This window comes from Passer domesticus, chromosome 29 (assembly GCF_036417665.1).
Source record: "Passer domesticus isolate bPasDom1 chromosome 29, bPasDom1.hap1, whole genome shotgun sequence".
NCBI classification, from domain to species: domain Eukaryota; kingdom Metazoa; phylum Chordata; class Aves; order Passeriformes; family Passeridae; genus Passer; species Passer domesticus.
The window spans coordinates 2,859,712-2,878,319 of NC_087502.1; the positions used below are offsets into that span (position 1 = coordinate 2,859,712).

The 18,608-nt window shown below is 51.1% G+C and overlaps 1 long non-coding RNA gene across 1 annotated transcript; it reads right to left on the minus strand.

Annotated features, from left to right (window-relative positions):
* Nucleotides 1-457: 457 nt before the first annotated feature.
* LOC135287447 (uncharacterized) lies at nt 458-3,872 on the minus strand. Its single transcript, XR_010351128.1, has 4 exons — nt 2,843-3,872; nt 2,422-2,538; nt 1,629-1,794; nt 458-1,104 (listed from the first exon to the last, which is right to left on the minus strand). It is a non-coding gene; the product is annotated as an uncharacterized LOC135287447 (long non-coding RNA).
* Nucleotides 3,873-18,608: the final 14,736 nt, after the last annotated feature.

Here is an 18,608-nt window from a genome sequence, read left to right on the forward strand (position 1 = left end):
ATGTGTCCCCCATGGAAGGACCCCAGCAGGACTGCTCAGAACCCGAGTGCCCTGAGCCTGTTTGGGATAATTCCCATGGGCAATGCCGGTCTTGTCCAGCCTGTGTAAGACTAAACATTAAGAATTAAAAGCAATTTTACTTTTTATTGCCAAAGTGTCAGAGGATTCTAGGTTTCCCTGACTGTAAAACTACTTGGACAAATACAGAACTGTTGGAGGAAAGGGGAACAAATATCTGGTGTCCGTATTCTATGAAAAACTCTCCTCAATGCTACAAAGGAAAAACATATCTAAATGTTTCAAAATGAACGACAAAGATAACATGAGAGTGCTGTTGGTCTGATGAGCCCCATGCCCAGCTGCTACCTGCCCATGCCTGGCTGTGCCCAGACGAGCAGCTCCGCCAGTGCTGGTGGTAGCACACATACACCTGAGCTGAAGCTGGACTCAAGCCTGTGATAGATGAGTAATGTGACAGTTGACTCTCACAATTAAAGGATAAATATCATGTATACATGTTAAGAGAAGATTTATACACTTACAGATATGTTTTACCCCCTGTTGTGTTTTCATCATGGGGTTACCTGAGTTTGGGACATTTAAGAGGGTCACCTTGCTACGAGAGCAGCACCTGACCTCCAAGCGAGATGTACGGAAGTAAACTCCACCACTGGACATCAAAGAAGGAGTTGATGGACAGAACTTTAAGAAGGGCAAAAGAGTTAAAAGGTGAAACCTCCATTGTGTGGATGAGCATGTGGTGGGAAAATCCTCTATACCCGGAGCCATAACATTTTCTCAATTCAGTCCCTTGTTATACTTTTAATAAAGGTTTTAAAAAACATTTAAAATTTTTACAAGTAAATATAACTTTTTCAACAATCCATTCCTAGGCTAGAGGGCTGCACCTCCTGTCCTGGATGGAGAGCAAGGTCAGTCCCTTCGGAGAGGGAGGTGGGTGGTGGCGGCGGCATATTTCCACCTATAAGCTGGTAATGCACCTGTGGAAGGGACAACGGACACTGGCACGGAGATGCAGCATGACAGGCCCAGTTCTCCATGACTGAGGCCTTTGGCCGGTCTGGTGAAGTTCCAGAGGTGCTCCTGTGGAGAGAGGAGGTGGCTGAGGCCCCAGCTGCCAGTGGCACAGAGGGACCCTCCTGCACAGCAGGGCCCAGGGCTGGCAAGGCTCCCCAGCACGGCTGGAGCTGCTGGCACAGCTCAGCCCAGCTGGACAGCTGCCCCTCAAGGCCCTGGCCAACAGGGGATGGCTCTGGGCAGGGTCCCTGGCCAGGAGCGGGCCCCAGAGCGCCTCTGCCTTTCAAGGGCAATCTCGGCCCTGCTCTTTCTCCTCCCCAGCTCCCTCTGCCTCTGCCCCGTGCCCCTGGGGCTGCTCTTGGCCAGGCAGCCTCAGTGGAAACCAGCACTGGCTGCAGCCCCAGCGGGACCCCAGGACAAGGCCCAGCAATTAAGAGGCCAATGGAAGCACTGGGCAGCAGCAGAACCCTCAGCAGAGTTATTTCGAGAACCATGGACTGGCCACAGCTCCACTACGACCTCGCTGGGAATGCTTCCTGTCTACATTAGATTTTCAAAAGAAGCTCTTTCAGGGAAAGATGTCCACTCACCGTTTCTTCTTCCAGTAACACCAGATTCTGACACAGCACAATATGAGAATAAACTCCAAACAAAGCAGGCCTGCCAGTAACCCTGTCCAGCAGCCTGTTCCCATATAGAAGCCCCTTCCGAGGCCCTTCTGGGCATCGGGAACACGTGTTGTGGTGCCGGCTGCATCTGTGGGAGCAATGGGGAGCGTGAGCCCGTGCTGTGCTGCACTGCTGAGCCGGCAGCACGGTGGATACGGGCAGGACATTCTCTGTTTCCCCAAAGCTGGGGCCTGCAGGCACCTTGCCGCCCCTGGGCACAGGCTGTGCCAGCCAACAAAGCCCAGCAGGCCGGGAGGAGAGCCCGGGGGCAGCGCAGCTGCTTGGGCAGTGGCTGCTGCCAGGGACAGGGGCCAAAGCCATCCCTGAGCAGCCACTGCCACCCCTGGCCCTCCCTGCCCCGTGACAGCTCCCCCAGCCCCAGGGGACAGGCTCAGGCCCTGTCAGGACCCAGCGCAGCCCCTGCTCAGTCGGGAGCCAGGGCTGCCTCTGGCCCTGGGCTGGCGGCAGGGCTCCTGCTCGGGGCTGCTCCTGTGCCTTGGGCCTCTGGGCACTCAGGGCCAGCTCCGCAGCAGCTGCAGCGGGAGGGACGTTGCTGCACCAGTCCTGTTTCCCCGGGGCTTTGAATGAGCTCCAGAGGCCTGGAAGCCGAGGCGCCTCCAGCTTTGGCTGCTGCCGGGCTGGGCAAGGGCAGGCCCTGGGGGAAGAGCTGCTGCCACACAGCCCCACCCAGGGCTGAGACCGGCAAAGCAATTACCTGCTGTGCCCGTGCCCGTGTCTGACATCACTTTCCTTCCAGCAACAGGGGCTGTCCATGGGGAAATGCTTCCTCCAGGATGTGCCTCCTTCTGCACAGATTTTTGGTCCATCACTTCTGACAGGAAAAAGGACAGCTGGATTAGATGGAAGAGTTCCTGATTTGGGTGGTGGCATCTCCAGATGTCACACTTGTCCAACATGGGGATAGGTTTCAGAAAATGTCATGGCTTTTGGAGCAGGTCCAGGGCTCTCACTTTCCAAACAGCTGCCATGCCTGAGCCGCAGGAGCAGGGAGGGGATCGCGCAGGGCGAGGGCACACATGTGCATGGTTCTGTGCTGGCACCTGCAGCAATGCCCTCCTGGCCCAGCTTTGGGCTCTGAGCTGGCAGCTCTCCCAGAGGAAAAGACCATGACTTACCCTCAGCATCTCCCAGAGGCTCAGTCCTGGATGTGGCTTGGGAAGCTGCACCACCTTCACCAGCAGGTTCAGCTGCAAAGAAAGGCAGGACAGAAGAGCTCCTGTGGCACTGCAGGAGATCCTCAGGCTGCCCACAAGGCTCAGCCCCGGGCACAGCCCTGGGCCCGGCCCCTTCCCTCTCGGCTCTTCTCCCTGGCTGCACAGAGCACACGGAAGGACACACTGGCATTGCACACAGGAGGAAGATGGACAGCTAAATTCTCCTTCCTCGCACTGACAGTGATCCTGTGGGATCACTCAGGGCTCCAGAAGGGAGCAGGGCAAAATTTTCCGTATTCCATCAACCTTCAGATGATCTTAAGTGAAAGGGCAAATATATGAGCTCTTGCCACTTGGTCACTGTGTATTCTCTCAGGAAAGGTACATTGAGCACTTGCCTCCAGGATTTCCCATGAGTTTCAAGCCATAATCCAGCAGGTTTCCCAGATAATCCATGTCCTGGTCCCAGTCTAGAAGTTAGCAAAGATCAGAACCATGTCCATGATGTGCTGGGATCCCCTTCTGCCTCAGGGAACTGGGCACTGCATGTAGGTCGGGTAAGGCCTTGGGAGCCAGATGTGAATGGACAAGGCCAAAGCTGCTCAGGGGCCTGGAGAGCTCTGGGCAGGCTCATGGTCAATCCCTATCCTCTTTGCAGGCCCTGTGCAACATCCCTGGAGATGTGGCTGGAGCAGCCAAGGGCCCGTGGGGATTCTCTCAGTCACACAAAGAAAACCCTCCTTTAATCCCTGGGAAGAACTGCAGCAGGCAGTGCTGCAAATATCCCTAGCAAACTCCCTCCTGCCTGTAATCCCAGCCACCCTTCCTCCATCTGCTGGGACAGCTCCCTCAGCCTAAGGGGACCAAGCTAAGCCCACTAAGGACACGCTGGAGCCTTGCTATCTCTCTCTGTCCTTTCCCCACCACAGGCACCCCGTGCAGTTGTTCCCAGGTTTCAGGAAGTGTCTCCCACGGAGGGACCCCAGCAGGACTGCTCAGTACCCGAGTGCCCCGAGCCTGCTCGGGATAATTCCCCTGGGCTGTGCCAGTCTTGTCCGGGCTGTGCCTGCACTGCCATGCAGCAGAGAGGGCAGCTGAAGTCTCAGCAGGGCTCAGGCCCAGAGGCACAGCAATTACCTCCTGGGACTGTGCCTGGCATCGCCTCTCTTCCTGCAGCAGAGGCTGGCACAGATCCACTGCTTCCTCCGGGAAACGTCGCCTTCTGCCCAGCTTCTCCATCCACTTCTACAGAAAGGAAAAGGGACAGATGGATCAGGTGGGGCTGTTCCCCACTGGGGAGGTGGTGCCTTCAGGAGGGAATGCTTGTCAAAGACATGGCTAAGAATCAGGAAATCCCTATAAACTTTTTGGGTAGGCCAGGGCCCTCGCTTCTCCAAACTGCTGCCCTTTCTGTTCTACCCGGCGACTGGAAAATTGCAGGGGATCTCAGGCCTGTGGTGTAGCTGGGCTCCCTGTCAGCTGATGCCAAATGCCTTCCTGCAGGGGCTGGGCAGAAGCTGCAGCCAGGCCAGGCTGGGAAACAGCCCTGCAGGGCGTCAAAGCAGCAGTGGGGCAGCGAGGCTGCCATGGATCCCTTCCCGCTGTGCCGGGCTCGGTGTGTCCAGATGTGCAGCCAAAGGCCCCGGCTGCTGAGACCCAGGGGAAGCATGAGGGAAATGCACCTGCAAAGAAAGGCAGAACAGAAGACCTGTAAAACCACCAACAGAAACACCAGCCAAACCTCACTAAAAAGTCACCACTACTCCTAGAAGTAAAAAAGACTGATGCATGTTAATACCTACACCTGTAAGCTGTAAAACCAATTATTATGAGAAGTAAAATGTTTTATTTTAAAGTGTATTATACATGAGGCTGTTTTAAGTGAACTGAATATTTAGAGTGTGGTATGCAAATGTATTTCAAAAAATAAAATATTTTAGTGCTTTTGTTATAATAGAAAAAAGAAAGAAAAGAAAAGTAAAAGCTAATGGAACAGTGTAAAGAATATATTAGACAGTGTAAAGAATATATTAGAACAAGTAATATGATTAGTGAAAAATCTGAAAAAATTAAGTATATAAAATACAAACCAGATTTAAGTTCCAAGAAACATTAAAATTAAAATTAAAATCAGATAGGATATAACAAAAGCTGTTAGATATTTATTAGAGATCAAATTAAAGTAAAAGAAAAAAAGGCAAGTGTAGCTGAAAGAAAGAGAAGTGTATAGACTAATTACAACTTTAGAGCTAAAATGTCAAAGAAATAAAACTATAACAATTAGAAATAAGCAGATGCTATCCTAAATCCTGAAAAACAATTTAAAAGGCTCTTCTAAATCTTATGAAGTAAATACTGAGAATGAGACGAATGACATCAGTGACTAGATCCCACGGTGTAAGCTCTGCTACCAAGAAGATACACATCTTGGCCCTTTGGCTGCAACCCAAAGGGGCTTTAAGAGAGGTAGAGAGTTAAAATTGCAGAGGATTATTGTCACTGTATTAGTTATCCAAGCCCAAAAAGAATGAGCCATATGCACAATCCCAAGTTAGTGTAGTATGCTATAATTTTAACAAATTCAGAATGTTCGCTATGAGTAGTAAAAGACACTGGAATAAAGAAAATGTGAAATATAGCAAAAAGAATAAAATGGCAAAATTTGTAAGCAATATATTAAAACTTCTTGTTCTGTAAGAGATAGAGAAGAAATAAATCCTGAGAGTAGAATAAAGCAAATTGCTCAAGAATTAGAAAACAAGAACATGAGACAGTTATAAAGATGCATTTTAGCAGGCAACATAAGAAAACATGAAAAACTTATTTTACAAATATTACCAGCCTTAAATGACTATGGAGTCAAAATATATCTAAAGTACAATAAGCACATGCATTGATATTAAAAGTATAATAGACAATCCAAATAAAAGAAATTAAAGATTTAGAATAATCTATTTTATGAGAAGAGCTGTTAATTTTATACCCTCACTAGTAGTATAAAAGTGTAGTTGTTAAGTTTTATAAATACTAAACATAAAGTTAGAAAATAAGTAAGCTTTGTCAAAGTGTATCCTAAAAGTACAAATTTAATAAATTAATATAGAAAGGGAGGGATTCTGATAGATTGCATGCACAAATTCATGCTGGGACTACAGTAATCTCGCCTAATGAAAATCCTAGCATACCAAAGGAGGGTTCCGGGCAATCAATATGCACCAAAATCCTAGCCTGAATATTCATCCCCAGAAATGCTGATTCCAGAAGATTATTTCTCTGACCAAACCTCAGCAATATGCATTCGATATGCATCATCTGTAAGATAAATGTGTGCCTCCTAGAATGTATATTGCAGGAGATTTTCCTCTAACAAAGTGAATTATTTACCAGTTTTGGGGAAACTCTCAGCAAGAGCTGCAGCAAGAAAGGAAAAACTACATGAATATGCAAAAAGGATAAGATCAACCATAAGAAAGCAGAAAAACTCCTGCCCTCCACAACCCTTGGAGCTTGGAAATGTACAGAAACACTTTGAGAGAGCTGTCCCTTCGTGATGCACAGAGGAGAGAAATGCCCCACCTGTCTCACCTGATGCTGTTAGCCGGTTCAGGGCCAGTCTGATATTTGCTTCTGGACTTTCTACAACTGTATTTTAATTATGGAATAAATTCTCCTTACTAATCAAAAAAAGCTAATTCATTTAAAACATGCGGGACTCCTGGGACCCTCATCAGGGACCCCAAAATATCTCTTTGTGCCTCTTCAGGTCCAGGCCCAGCTGATCCCCCAGAAGGAAATGTGCCCTCAGCCCAGGGACGCTCAGCATGGGCTCCCCCATCCCCTCGGGGCCCCGCCGCTGGGCACAGCAGCCCCTGCCCGGCTCCTGCCTGCCCACACCGTGGCCATCCACGGCTGCTCCTGGGCATGGAGCTCAGCCAGTGCTGCTGCCGGGTGGGCTTTGCTGCTGCTACCACCCGGACATAGTTGTGACAACTCCATCTCTTCATTTGAACATAAAATGTGGGTCAAGCTCTGCCCTGCCAGGCAAGGGCTGCCCACCTTCAGTCCTGGCTGGGGAACAGGACCAGGGGGCTCAGGAGCAGAGGGTCTCGTTGTGGAGGGGTGGGTTTTGGGACGGCCTCGTGACGACGGTGCTGCCGCAATGGCAGGACAGATAGGGGCAGAAGTGGAGAGCTGAGGTCATGGTTCAAGTTCTCGCTGCCTGCGTTGTTAGGCTGGTCTTCTGGAGATGCACAGGAGCACCTGTGAAGAGAGGAGGTGGCTGAGGTCCCAGCTGCCAGTGGCACACAGGGACCCTCCTGCACAGCAGGGCCCACAGCTGGCATCCATGGCTGCTCCTGGGCATGGAGCTCAGCCAGTGCTGCTGCCGGGTGGGCTTTGCTGCTGCTACCACCAGGACACTGGGTCACAGCTCCATCTCTCTACTGCAACAGAAGAGCTGATTTGGGAAGTGCTGTGCTGCCCCATTTCTTCAGCCCCTGCCCACACCCACAGTAGGACTGGGCCGCCCCCAGAAAACTGTCGAATCTGGGCTGTGGCTGAAGGGCACAGCTGCTCTACAGCACAGGTGGACTGCCTTGAGGGTAGGACTGCCCTGAGGGTAGGGACGAGGAACAGGGAGAGGTGTTCTCTATGTTTTCCGAAGGTGATTATTCTACAGACCATCAGGGCCAGACCAACACTGCATTAAAGGCATACACCAACTTACAAACTTGGCAGGGTCCCAGGGCAGGATACAATCTTTAGCCAATTGGGAGAAACTGAGGGTGGAACACCAGGCGGGGAATACAAGGTTTAAACCAATTGGGGATTACAGGGGAGGGGAAGAACTTAAACAAACCAATGGGGTTCCGAAGGATACAGAATTGATAGGGAAGTTTCTAGAGGAAGGGGCAGGCTTGGAGAGGGACTGACATGCAATGGGAGGAGGAACAGTGAACAAAAGGGCAGGTCTTTGGAGAGATGGACAAGTGGGGCAAAAGCAACAACACAGGGGGTAAAGGAGCAACCCATTGGTAATAAAATATGGTAAAACAATACAAAATAAGGGGAGGGGTATAAAACTGACTGCTAGGACGGAATTACAATCAAAGACATGACCTGCAGTGGAGAAGCTCTGAGTCAGGGTTCAGTTGAGCACTTCCAAATTATTTCCTGGCAGAAACAGATAGCCAAACTTGCCTGTTATCACATGCAAACAGAGGGTTCCCCAACAGCAACCCATTCTGAAGCTCTTCTGGGAATGGGGAACACGTGTTGTGGTGCCGGCTGCATCTGTGGGAGCAATGGGGAGCGTGAGCCCGTGCTGTGCTGCACTGCTGAGCTGGCAGCACGGTGGATACGGGCAGGACGTTCTCTGTTTTCCCCAGAGCTGGGGCCTGCAGGCACCTTGCCGCCCCTGGGCACAAGCTGTGCCACCCAACAAAGCCCAGCAGGCCGGGAGGAGAGCCCGGGGGCAGCGCAGCTGCTTGGGCAGTGGCTGCTGCCAGGGACACGGGCCAAAGCCATCCCTGAGCAGCCACTGCCACCCCTGGCCCTCCCTGCCCCGTGACAGCTCCCCCAGCCCCAGGGGACAGACTGTCAAAAAGTCCACAGCCAGCAAAGAGATTGTCCCAGGAATTGTGTGCTGCTTTTCCTCCCTCCAGTTGTAAATCTCTCAGACTGCTGTAAATGCCCACACGTGATCTGATCAGCCCCTATGCTTTTCCAGTCTGCTCTCAGAAATTCTGCAACAAATCCACTAACAAATTCTAGGTTACATCTGTGAATTGCATGCTACAGTTTCCTTCATGTTTTTCCCAATACCAGGAAGTTTCTGTATTTAGTAATGCCCTTGAGAATTTCTGATTCTTTTCAGTTTTTATTTTATTAAGACAGATGAAACAGCCTTATTGGTTTTAGTTTTGGCAGGTCTGTTTTTTTTCTCACATGTTGGTTTACTTATTATCTACATTTAAGCTTCTTTTTATTTATGGGGTTTTTTGTTGCCCAAGCAATTATTTTGACAGTCTTTTGTTCACTTCTTAGTTAATGTTGCATAGATGAACAGTTTGGACTCTCTTTTTATAGGAATATAAAGGTCTCAGAAAGCTGTATTTTTAATTTTGATGACATTCTCTCTCCCCGCTCCTAGCCTTTACAATGATCGTTTTTGAAACATCACTGAGGATAGGTAGAGTTATTTGGGAAATAACCAATTGGCTTGGCTTAACTTGGGTATTGGATTACTATTTTCAGTGCTATAAACCTACATTGGTTCAAGGTTCACACCACAGTCCTGATTTGTGGCTCACTGCATGGATGCCTGTCTGAATTAAAAAAATGTTTGTGAGGCAGCTGAAGAGCTTAGACCTCAGAGATTAAAATTCCTGGGAGGAGGAGGAGGAGGTGGAGGAAGAAAGGATAAAATCCTGTTTCAAAAGCTGTTTTCTCACTTCTAGTATGCCAGAAGTATGGTAGACTACACCTGTCCTCAAATGTCATTTACTTACAGAACAACTCTTTACCGTGCCAGACTCCAGGAGAAATGACTCAACACTTTGCCTCCCAATGCATCAGCTTTAATTCTAGTGAGAGGTAGGCCTTAATTACAGTCTGATTAGAGCAAATCAACAAAGCAGTCTTGCCATTGTGCGAGTGGCAAGAGGAATTTGCTTGTGAACAGATGAATATGTCCGACTCAGTAATGAACAAAATTTGCCTTGACTTGGAAGAAAGTAGACAAGGAGCAATGCAGTATTTGGGTTTATCCAGGGATAAATGGGGCAAGAAGCTGTAACAACTTACCTGTTTTACAGAACACAAGTACTGATACGGCCAATAATGCACCCACATGAAGGGATCTTCAGGACATTCCTTTATTTCTTAACTGGAAATGGGCAGCAAAATGCTGACATTTACCTGAACTGGAAGCCGTGTTCCTCTCCTGTTTCTCCATGAGCACACTGTGTGTTATTTGCAGACTTCACTGCCCAGCTCATCAATCCTCTCGTGGCCAATTGCTAAAGGGCACAACTACCAAAATACAGGTGCCAGCACAATCAGCCCAGCACTAATGCAGCACTGCTTTGATGGTGCACAGGAGCACAGAATGGCTTGGGTTGGAAGGGATATTTAAAGGCCATCTAGTCCCAATGGCCTGCAGTGAGCAGGGACACCTTGAACTAGGTCAGGTTGCTCAGAGCAGGAGCTTGACTGTCTGCAGGGATGGATGGATGTCCACCTCTCTGGGCAACCTGTGCCAGGGTTTCAAAACCAAGCATGTAAAATATGTGTTTCTTTCATCTAGTCTGAATTGACCATCTTTTAGATTAAAAGACCCTCAGTCTGGTCACAAAAGGCTCTACTAAAAATTCTGTCCCATCTCTTTAGAAGCCCCCAGAAGGCACTGAAAGGCAGCAATCAGGTGTCCCTGGAGTCTTCTCTCTTCCAGGCTGAATACTGCCAGCTCTCCCAGCCTGTCTCCAAAGCAGAAGGGCTCCAGCCCTCAGAGCATTTTGTCCCTGCTCTGGACTAGATCCAACAGGTCCATGTCCTTCCTGTGTTGGGGACCCAGAGCAGGATGCAGTACTCTGTCATGGCAGAGACCGAGACACTACAAAGCAACACACTCCATTTCCAGAAGGCTTCAAACCCTGTTTTTATTCTATCCTGCATGCCTTTTCTACATTCTTACAAAGCTCTTCTTGGAATAGGCCATTGCAGGTTTCTCTTATTTATCCTTCTTTCTTTCTTGGTTTCTATGTCAATGACATAGAAAATTGGCAGAAAATTCTTTCAGGGGTTAACATGGATCCTCTTATCAAACTTCTTGATGGCTCACAGAGGCCACTGTAAAACCTCCTCCACAGTACTCCAGGTGGGGTCTCACCAGAGCAGAGAGGTGGAATCACCTCCTTCAACCTGCTGCGCACTCTCCTTTGGATGCCCATGGCTGCCTCATGTCCAGCCTCTCTTCTAGCAGCAACCCCAACTCCATCCTGGCAGAGCTGCTCTGCATCCCTTCATGTCCCAGCCTGTGAGATCAGCTGAGCTGGGACTGTGTCACAGCCCTTGGGCAGAGCAGCTGGGCAGGATGAGCTCCCTCCAAAAGAAGGCAGATCCACCTTCCCAAACAATTCCACCTTGGCCATGAGGTCAGAGCAGGCTCTGAGGTCCCAGAGGTGCCAGACCCCCGTGGTTGCACAGCAGCACAAGGAGCCAGCAGTCAGTCCTTGAGCACAACTGTTGCGGCAGCAGCGGCGGTGGCAGCAGCGGTGCTGACGTTGGGACAGCGGTGACAGGACAGCAGTGGCAGCAAGAGCTGCGGGACTGGCAGAGGGCAAGGCAGCATGGCCCTTGCTCTGCGCCTCCTCCTCCTGCTCCTCCTGGCCGTGGCCCTGCCTGCCAGGGCTGCCCAGGCTGCCAGGTTTGTTTTTACCCCAACTGCCTTCATCAATGGCATTGAAACAATTAGATCAAGTTGGATGTTGGCTGAGTAAAGAAACTAATGCCACATCCACTGCAATCAGTGACATGTTGACAGATGTTAATAGTGTTAGACATGCTACCCTTCAAAACAGGGCAGCAGTGGATTTTCTTTTACTGGCACATGGACACGGTTGTGAGGAATTTGAAGGATTCTGTTGTATGATTCTGTCAGATCATTCTGAATCCATCCAAACAGCATACAAAAGCTGAAAGATTTGACAGCTCAAGTTATAGAAGATGGTCTGTCATAGTTAGATGATTTGTTCCAGGAATGGAGCTTTGCACCTTGGCTAAGGGAACTCTGTAAGATAGGTCTATATGTGCTGAGTGTTTTGGTGGCCATACTAGTAGTGACACCTTGCAGACTTTGGTGCGACAAATGATGGACAAAACTATCAAAGAAGTTTTCATCATACAAGAGAGAAAAGTAGGAAATAGATTCACAGAAAGTTCTCAAAATCTTACAGAGATGGTAGATGAAGGTATAGCCATAGAAAAAGGTTTTGAATTAAAACCTTAGAACAGGTGAGAATTTTTGAACAATGACTTGTAATTGTTATCAGACGTGACTTATGCCCTTTGAACTGACTGGACTTTCACAGCATTAAAATTGCTGTGTTGTAATATAGCAATACTTAATGTGAGCAAAAAGGAAGCTTTAAGCAAGTAACAAGCAGATATATTAGAGTAAAGCTACAAAACGGAAGGGAGTTAATAAACGAGACAGTTACGAAAGTTTCTTTTTAGTTGAACCAAGAGGGGGAATTGTGGGAATCCATAAAATCTGAGGGTTTTGGCAAAGCTGCAAAAGGCAAGCCTCAGTAACAGCAGAACTGCAATTAGAGCTAAAAAGTAATCATAATATTCGTCAGCAGAAAAATTGTATAAGAAGCAGCCAAGTAAAGGCTTAGAGAGCAATGGTCTATGTATTAAGACTTGTCTAGAACAAGTCCCTAACCTGCAGAAAAGTCTATCTAGTTGAACGTGAGGAAGTTCTAAGCTTAATAATGGAGCTCTGTGCGTTGTATTTTAAGCAGATATTATATTTGAAATAAGCAAGCACGATTTGAACCAAAGGAATGTGTGCTTATAGTAATTGGATGGAACTACTGTCAATAGGTTTTGCTTTTTGTGATTGGCCAGGAAACTTTTAAAGTAAGTTGCAACATTAAGTTCTTGGTCTACTGCTTGGGATGTGAGATGCTTGCATCTTCCCATTGTCATAACCATATAATGAGACTGATGCTGGAAAATGAAACGGCTGAAGGCACATTCCTGAGTAGTACTGTCCTGTTTGTGATTTCTACATAGATCCAGATCCAGCAATAAGGGGCAGCTGTCCAGCTGAGCCAAGCTGTGCCAGCAGCTCCAGCCGTGCTGGGGAGCCTTGACAGCTCTGGGCCCTGCTGTGCACGAGGGTCCCTGTGTGCCCCTGGCAGCTGGGGCCTCGGCCACCTCCTCTAACCACAGGGGCAGCTCTGGACAGGGGTTGAAAGACGGTGGCTCCACCTCACACCCAGAGAGCGTGAGCAGCTCCGCCAGCAGTAATAAGGGCCTGGACAGCCCTCTCAAGTGCTCTTTGAAGGGGACCCCAGAACAGCCATCTGCAAGGAAACCTCCTCCTACTGTGTAGATCCCACTGCCACCTGCTCTCCCCATGTGTCTCCCCAAGATGACTTTAACCATTTTTTTGGTCTCCCTGTATCCCGTCCCAGCCATCTCTCAAGTTCTTCTAGCGACCCCGGGACTAGCCGAGCAGCCTCCAGCCCCTCCTGAGACCAACACATCCCTTCCTCTGCCCCTGAGCTCCCTGGCCTTGTCCTCTAAACAACACCGGAGTTAAGCCCTGCTGCCCCGCCAAGGTAGGTGATGGCCCCTTCTTCTGTTGCAATACAGAGATGGAGCTGTCACCCCAGTGTCTGGGAGGTAGCAGCAGCAAAGCCCACCCGGCAGCAGCACTGGCTGAGCTCCATGCCCAGGGGCAGCTGGGGATGGCCACGGTGTGGGCAGGCAGGAGCCAGGCAGGGGCTGCTGTGACCAGCGGCAGTGTCTCGATGGGCTGGGGGAGCCCAGGGGGCAGGCAGCAGCGTGGAACTCCTGGGAACAAGTGACACCATTTTGCCTTTGTTTTTAATTTTTAGAAATTAGACAGTTTTAGAAATATTTTAAAATGTATTTATTTTTATATTCCTAAATATTTTTTCCTGAGTACTGCAGTAGTGAAGGACTTTTCAAGGACTAAGGACTTGACTCCTAAAGCAGTTTTAGAATCTTGAAAAAGCAACCCTATTTTGTCTTCACTTCTAATTTTTAGAAATATGTTCACCACATGGTTCATCCCTTTTTACAGAATACGTTTCTATTTTTGAAAGTAGTTTTACAGTTCTGGAAAATTTTTTACACTTATACAATGAAAAATAAAGTGGCATTTCAGTGGTAATGTTTACTCTGCAAAGAAGGAAGGCACCCTAAGACACCCAGCCTGCTGCAGAGGCAAAGATCTTTTCCCATGGGAACTTTGTACCTAGTCACAACCACGTTACATAAAACCTTTTCCCAGATATTTCCTGGGATTCTTGACAATCTCACCTCTTAGTCTTCAGAGGCAAACTTTGAGCACAGTGGGTATCTCTTCAAGTCACCATTTTGTTTGCTTCTGCAAGAACTGCCTCAGTTCTGGAGCAGGGCCTTCTCTCAGCTTCCTGCTGCCCCCGGGCTCTCCTCCCGGCCTGCTGGGCTTTGTTGGCTGGCACAGCCTGTGCCCAGGGGCGGCAAGGTACCTGCAGGCCCCAGCTCTGGGGGAAACAGAGAACGTCCTGCCCATATCCACCGTGCTGCCAGCTCAGCGGTGCAGCACAGCACGGGCTCACACTCCCCATCGCTCCCACAGATGCAGCCGGCACCACAACACGTGTTCCCGATGCCCAGAAGGGAATTGGTTTCTGCCAGGGAACACACAGCTGGCTAGAGTTAATGACAAGCCTGGCTTTTCTATGGCATGCAGGGCATTGGGGGACCCCTGTAAGGATGGCAGTTGGCCGGGGTCCCTCATGAGGCACACCAGCTGGAGGGGGGGTTTTGTAGGTGTTGGGTTTTGCAGTAAGGCATGCAGGCCTTTGCGTCCTTTGTAAGTGGTGCATGGGGCTGGGGTTCCTCGTCAGGTTCTTAGGGGATTTGAGATCTCTTCTGTGGTGTACAGGTGACTGGAAACATCTGTAAGGCTGGCAGGGGCTTGAGTTCATCATGATTAACGTGGTGGCTTAGTGCTTGCCATCAAGGCCTGGAGAGGAGCTGAGTCCTTCCTAAGGTGGGCAGGAGGCTGGGCTCTTTTGTGAGGCACACAAGGCTGTCCTGGGGTCTCTGCATTGGTGTGCACGGATTTTCTGTGAGGCACACAGGGATATTTTGGTGTCTCTGCTGAGGGGTGCAGGGATCCCTCAGGAGGCACAAAGGAGTCTTGATGGTCTCTACTAAGGTGTGCAGGGATCCCTCATGAGATGTGCAGTGGAGTTTTTCAGTCTCCTCAGCGCAGCAAAGGGCCACTCTCGATGGAGGTTGTGCAAAGTGGGCAGAAAGCTTCCTGCCAAGCCTTGCGGCCGGCGGGCGGGCGGAGCCCATCCTTGGGGGTCGGGCGGGGCCTCTGGAGCCGCCGCGCCCTTGTCGGGCAGGTCCCGGCCCCGGCGGGGAAGGGCCGCGGCCCCGGGCTCCAGCGGCGTCGCCGAGCAGCGGCGGAGGCACAACAAGGGCCCCGCTCCGGCCTGGCCCTGTGCTGCAGCCGAGCACAGGGACAGCCACGGCCGCTCCCTGCGCCACAGGCGGCACCGGGGCTGCAGCTGAGGCCGTGCCTGCTCCCACTGAGGAAGGAGCTCCTTGCAATGCCCAGTTCCTAAAGCATGTGGGCAAGCCAGCACAGCATGGAAACTGCTTCTGAACTGTGCTGCCTTAGACACCAGAATCGAGAGATGGATTGACTGAAGTTCTGACCAGTTGCAGTGTGAAGATCATGCTGCACGCTGGAGGCAACTTCACCATGTCCCTTTCCTGAGAGAACAATCATGGATTAGCAATTGTGGCCAAGAGCAGCCCCAGGGGCATGGGGCAGAGGCAGAGGGAGGTGGGGAGGAGAAAGAGCAGGGCCGAGGTTGCCCTTGAAAGGCAGAGGCGCTCTGGGGCCCGCTCCTGGCCAGGGACCCTGCCCAGAGCCGTCCCTGCTGGCCAGGGCCTTGAGGGGCAGCTGTCCAGCTGGGCCCAGCTGTGCCAGCAGCTCCAGCCGTGCTGGGGAGCCTTGCCAGCTCTGGGCCCTGCTGTGCAGGAGGGTCCCTGTGTGCCACTGGCAGCTGGGGCCTCGGCCACCTCCTCTCTCCACAGGAGCACCTCTGCAGCTTCACAAGACCGGCCAAAGGCCTCAGTCGTGGAGAACTGGACCTGTCATCTTGCGTCTCCTTGCCAGTGCCTGTTGTCCTGGCCATGGCTGCATGACCAGCTTATTGGTCAGTACATATTGAGGAGCCTCTGTCCCCAGAGGTGCTGGCCCTGGTGTCCAGCCAGGACAGGTGGTACGGCCCTCCTGCCAGGGAAGGGCCTGAGTGCAGCAACATCTTTGGGCTTCATCTCAGGTGTCTATGTGCTACCACCAGCACTGGCTGAGCTGATTGTCTGGGCACAGTCAGGGGTGGGCAGGCAGCAACGACACATAGGACTCCTGAGAAAAAGTGACCCCATTTTGTCATTGTTTTACATTTTAACATATTATATATTTTTAGAAATATTCAGCATTATTTTTCATAGGAAAAAATCCCCAAATGTTTCTTACATTTTTCCATAGTCTTTTAGGATTTTTCAAATTACTTTTCAAATTAGAAAAATTTAGAACACATTCACACTTGTAGAATGAAAAATAAAACTGCATTTATTGGTAATCTTCGCTCTAAGAAGAATGAAGTCATCACAAGACACCCAGCACACTGGAGAGGCTCTTTTCTCACTGGAGATTTGTACCGAGTGACAACAAGCAACTTAAAACCTTTTCCCTGATACTTTCTAGGATTTCTGACAACCTCACCTCTCCGTCTTCAGAGGCAAACTTTGAGCACAGTGGGCATCTCCTGCAGTGCAGGAGGGTCTCTGTGTGCCAGCTGCAACTCGGGCCTCAGCCACGTCCTGTCTCAACAGGTGTCCATCTGCAGCTTTACAGGAACGGCCAAACACCTCAGTCTGGGACACCTGGAGCAGACATTTCCCATCTCCATGCCCATGCCCGATGTCCCTGTGCCAGCTGCTTTAACAGCTTGTTGCTGTGCAGATGCTGCCTCCAGCCAGACAAGGTCCTCTCCCCATGAAGGCACTGGCCCTGCTTTCTGGCCCCTACTGAAGGTGGGTAGGGCTTGGCCCAGCTCTTCACTTGCAATAAAGAGATGGAGCTGTCACCCCAGTGTCCGGGTGGTAGCAGCAGCAAAGCCTACCCAGGATCAGCACAGGCTGAGCTCCGTGCCCAGGGGCAGCCGGGGATGCCCAGGAAAAGAGGAAAGCCATCAAGAGCATCCCCAGGAACACAGCCTGAGCAGCAATGTCAGTAGGCAAAACACAAATTTTGCTGAGCAATGGCTCATTGATGAAGCAAAACATTTACATTTGGGGCAATCCATTCATACAGATGGGGGCACACTCTGGGGGTACAGCTAAGGGCATGAGGTCACAACAGGCTCAGGGGTCACAGGAGGCTGAGGACACAGCAGGCCCTGAGGTCACAGAGGTGGTTGCACAGCAGCACAAGGAGCCAGCAGTCAGTGCTTGAGCACAACTGTTGCGGCAGCAGCGGCGGTGGCAGCAGCGGTGCTGACGTTGGGACAGCGGTGAAAGGACAGCGGTGGCAGCAAGAGCTGTGGGACTGGCAGATTGCAAGGCAGCATGGCCCTTGCTCGGAGCCTCCTACTTCTGCTCCTCCTGGCCGTGGCCCTGCCTGCCAGGGCTGCCCAGGCTGCTCCGCTGCAAGCGCGGGGAGCAGGTGAGCCGGCAGCCTGGCTCCCCTTTCCCAGCACAGCGCTCCCTGCTCCCCGGGAAGCGCTGGGGATGGTTTTGCCCAGGGCTTTAGGGAGGGTTTCATCTGTGGGAGGGAGAGATCCCCGACAGGCCCTGGGCTCCTCCAGCCACCACTCCAGGGATCTTGCACAGGGCCTGCAAAGAGGGTGGAGAGTGACCAGAGCCAGTCCAGAGCTCCCCAGGCCCCTGTGCTGCTTTGGCCTTGTCCACTGACATCAGGCAGCCAAGGTCTTACCCGACCCCCTTGCAGTGCCCCGTTCCCCAAGACAGAGGGGGATCCCAGAACACCATGGAAATGGTTCTGATCTTTGCTCCCTTCTAGGCTGGGATGGTGTCATGGAGTATCTGGATGCCCTATCACATAATGACTTGAAACCCCCGGAGAATGCTGGAGGTAAGTTCTCTGTGAGTTTTTCAGAGAAAATACTCTGTGTCCAGGTGACAAGAGCTCAGTCATATGGCATTTCCCTCAACATAATCTCAGGATTGAAAGAATCTCGAAAATTTGCCCTGCTCCCCACTGAGGCTCTGAGGGATCCCACAGGATCACTGTCACTGGGAGGAAGGAGCATTTAGCTGTTCATCTTCCTCCCGTGTGCAATGCCAGTGTGTCCTTCCGTGTGCTCTGTGCAGCCAGGGAGAAGAGCAGAGAGGGAAGGGGCCGGGCCCAGGGCTGTGCCCCGGGGCTGAGCCTTTGGCAGCTCCTTTGCCAGCCCCAGGGAGCCTGAGCTGCTCCTGCTGCCACTGCCAAGCTCTGGGCCTGCCCGGGACTGGGTTTAGAGCTGCTGGCAGTACCAGGGAGTCCTTTCTGCCCTGACTGGCCTGCAAGGGGCTCCTTCCATCCCAGTGTGGGGCCACTGCAGGCACGAGGTCCCCCTGCTCCTGAGTGGAAGGCAGAGCTGAGGGAGTGCCTTGGAGGACATCAATCACCCAGGTGCCCTCACTGCCACTCGGGCCTGAAGGAGAAATTCAATCACTTTCCATTAAGGTCTTCCTAGTTGGAAGAACCAAGACACAGGAGACAACAAGTCGCTGGAGGCAGCCAAACTTCTGGACAAGATGCTGAGTGACCTGGAGAGACGTCGTGGTGGGTGCATTTCCCTCATGCTTCCCCTGGGACTCAGCAGCCGGGGGCTCTGGCTGCACATCTGGAGACGTCGTGCCCGGCTCAGCGGGAAGGGATCCATGGCAGCCTCGCTGC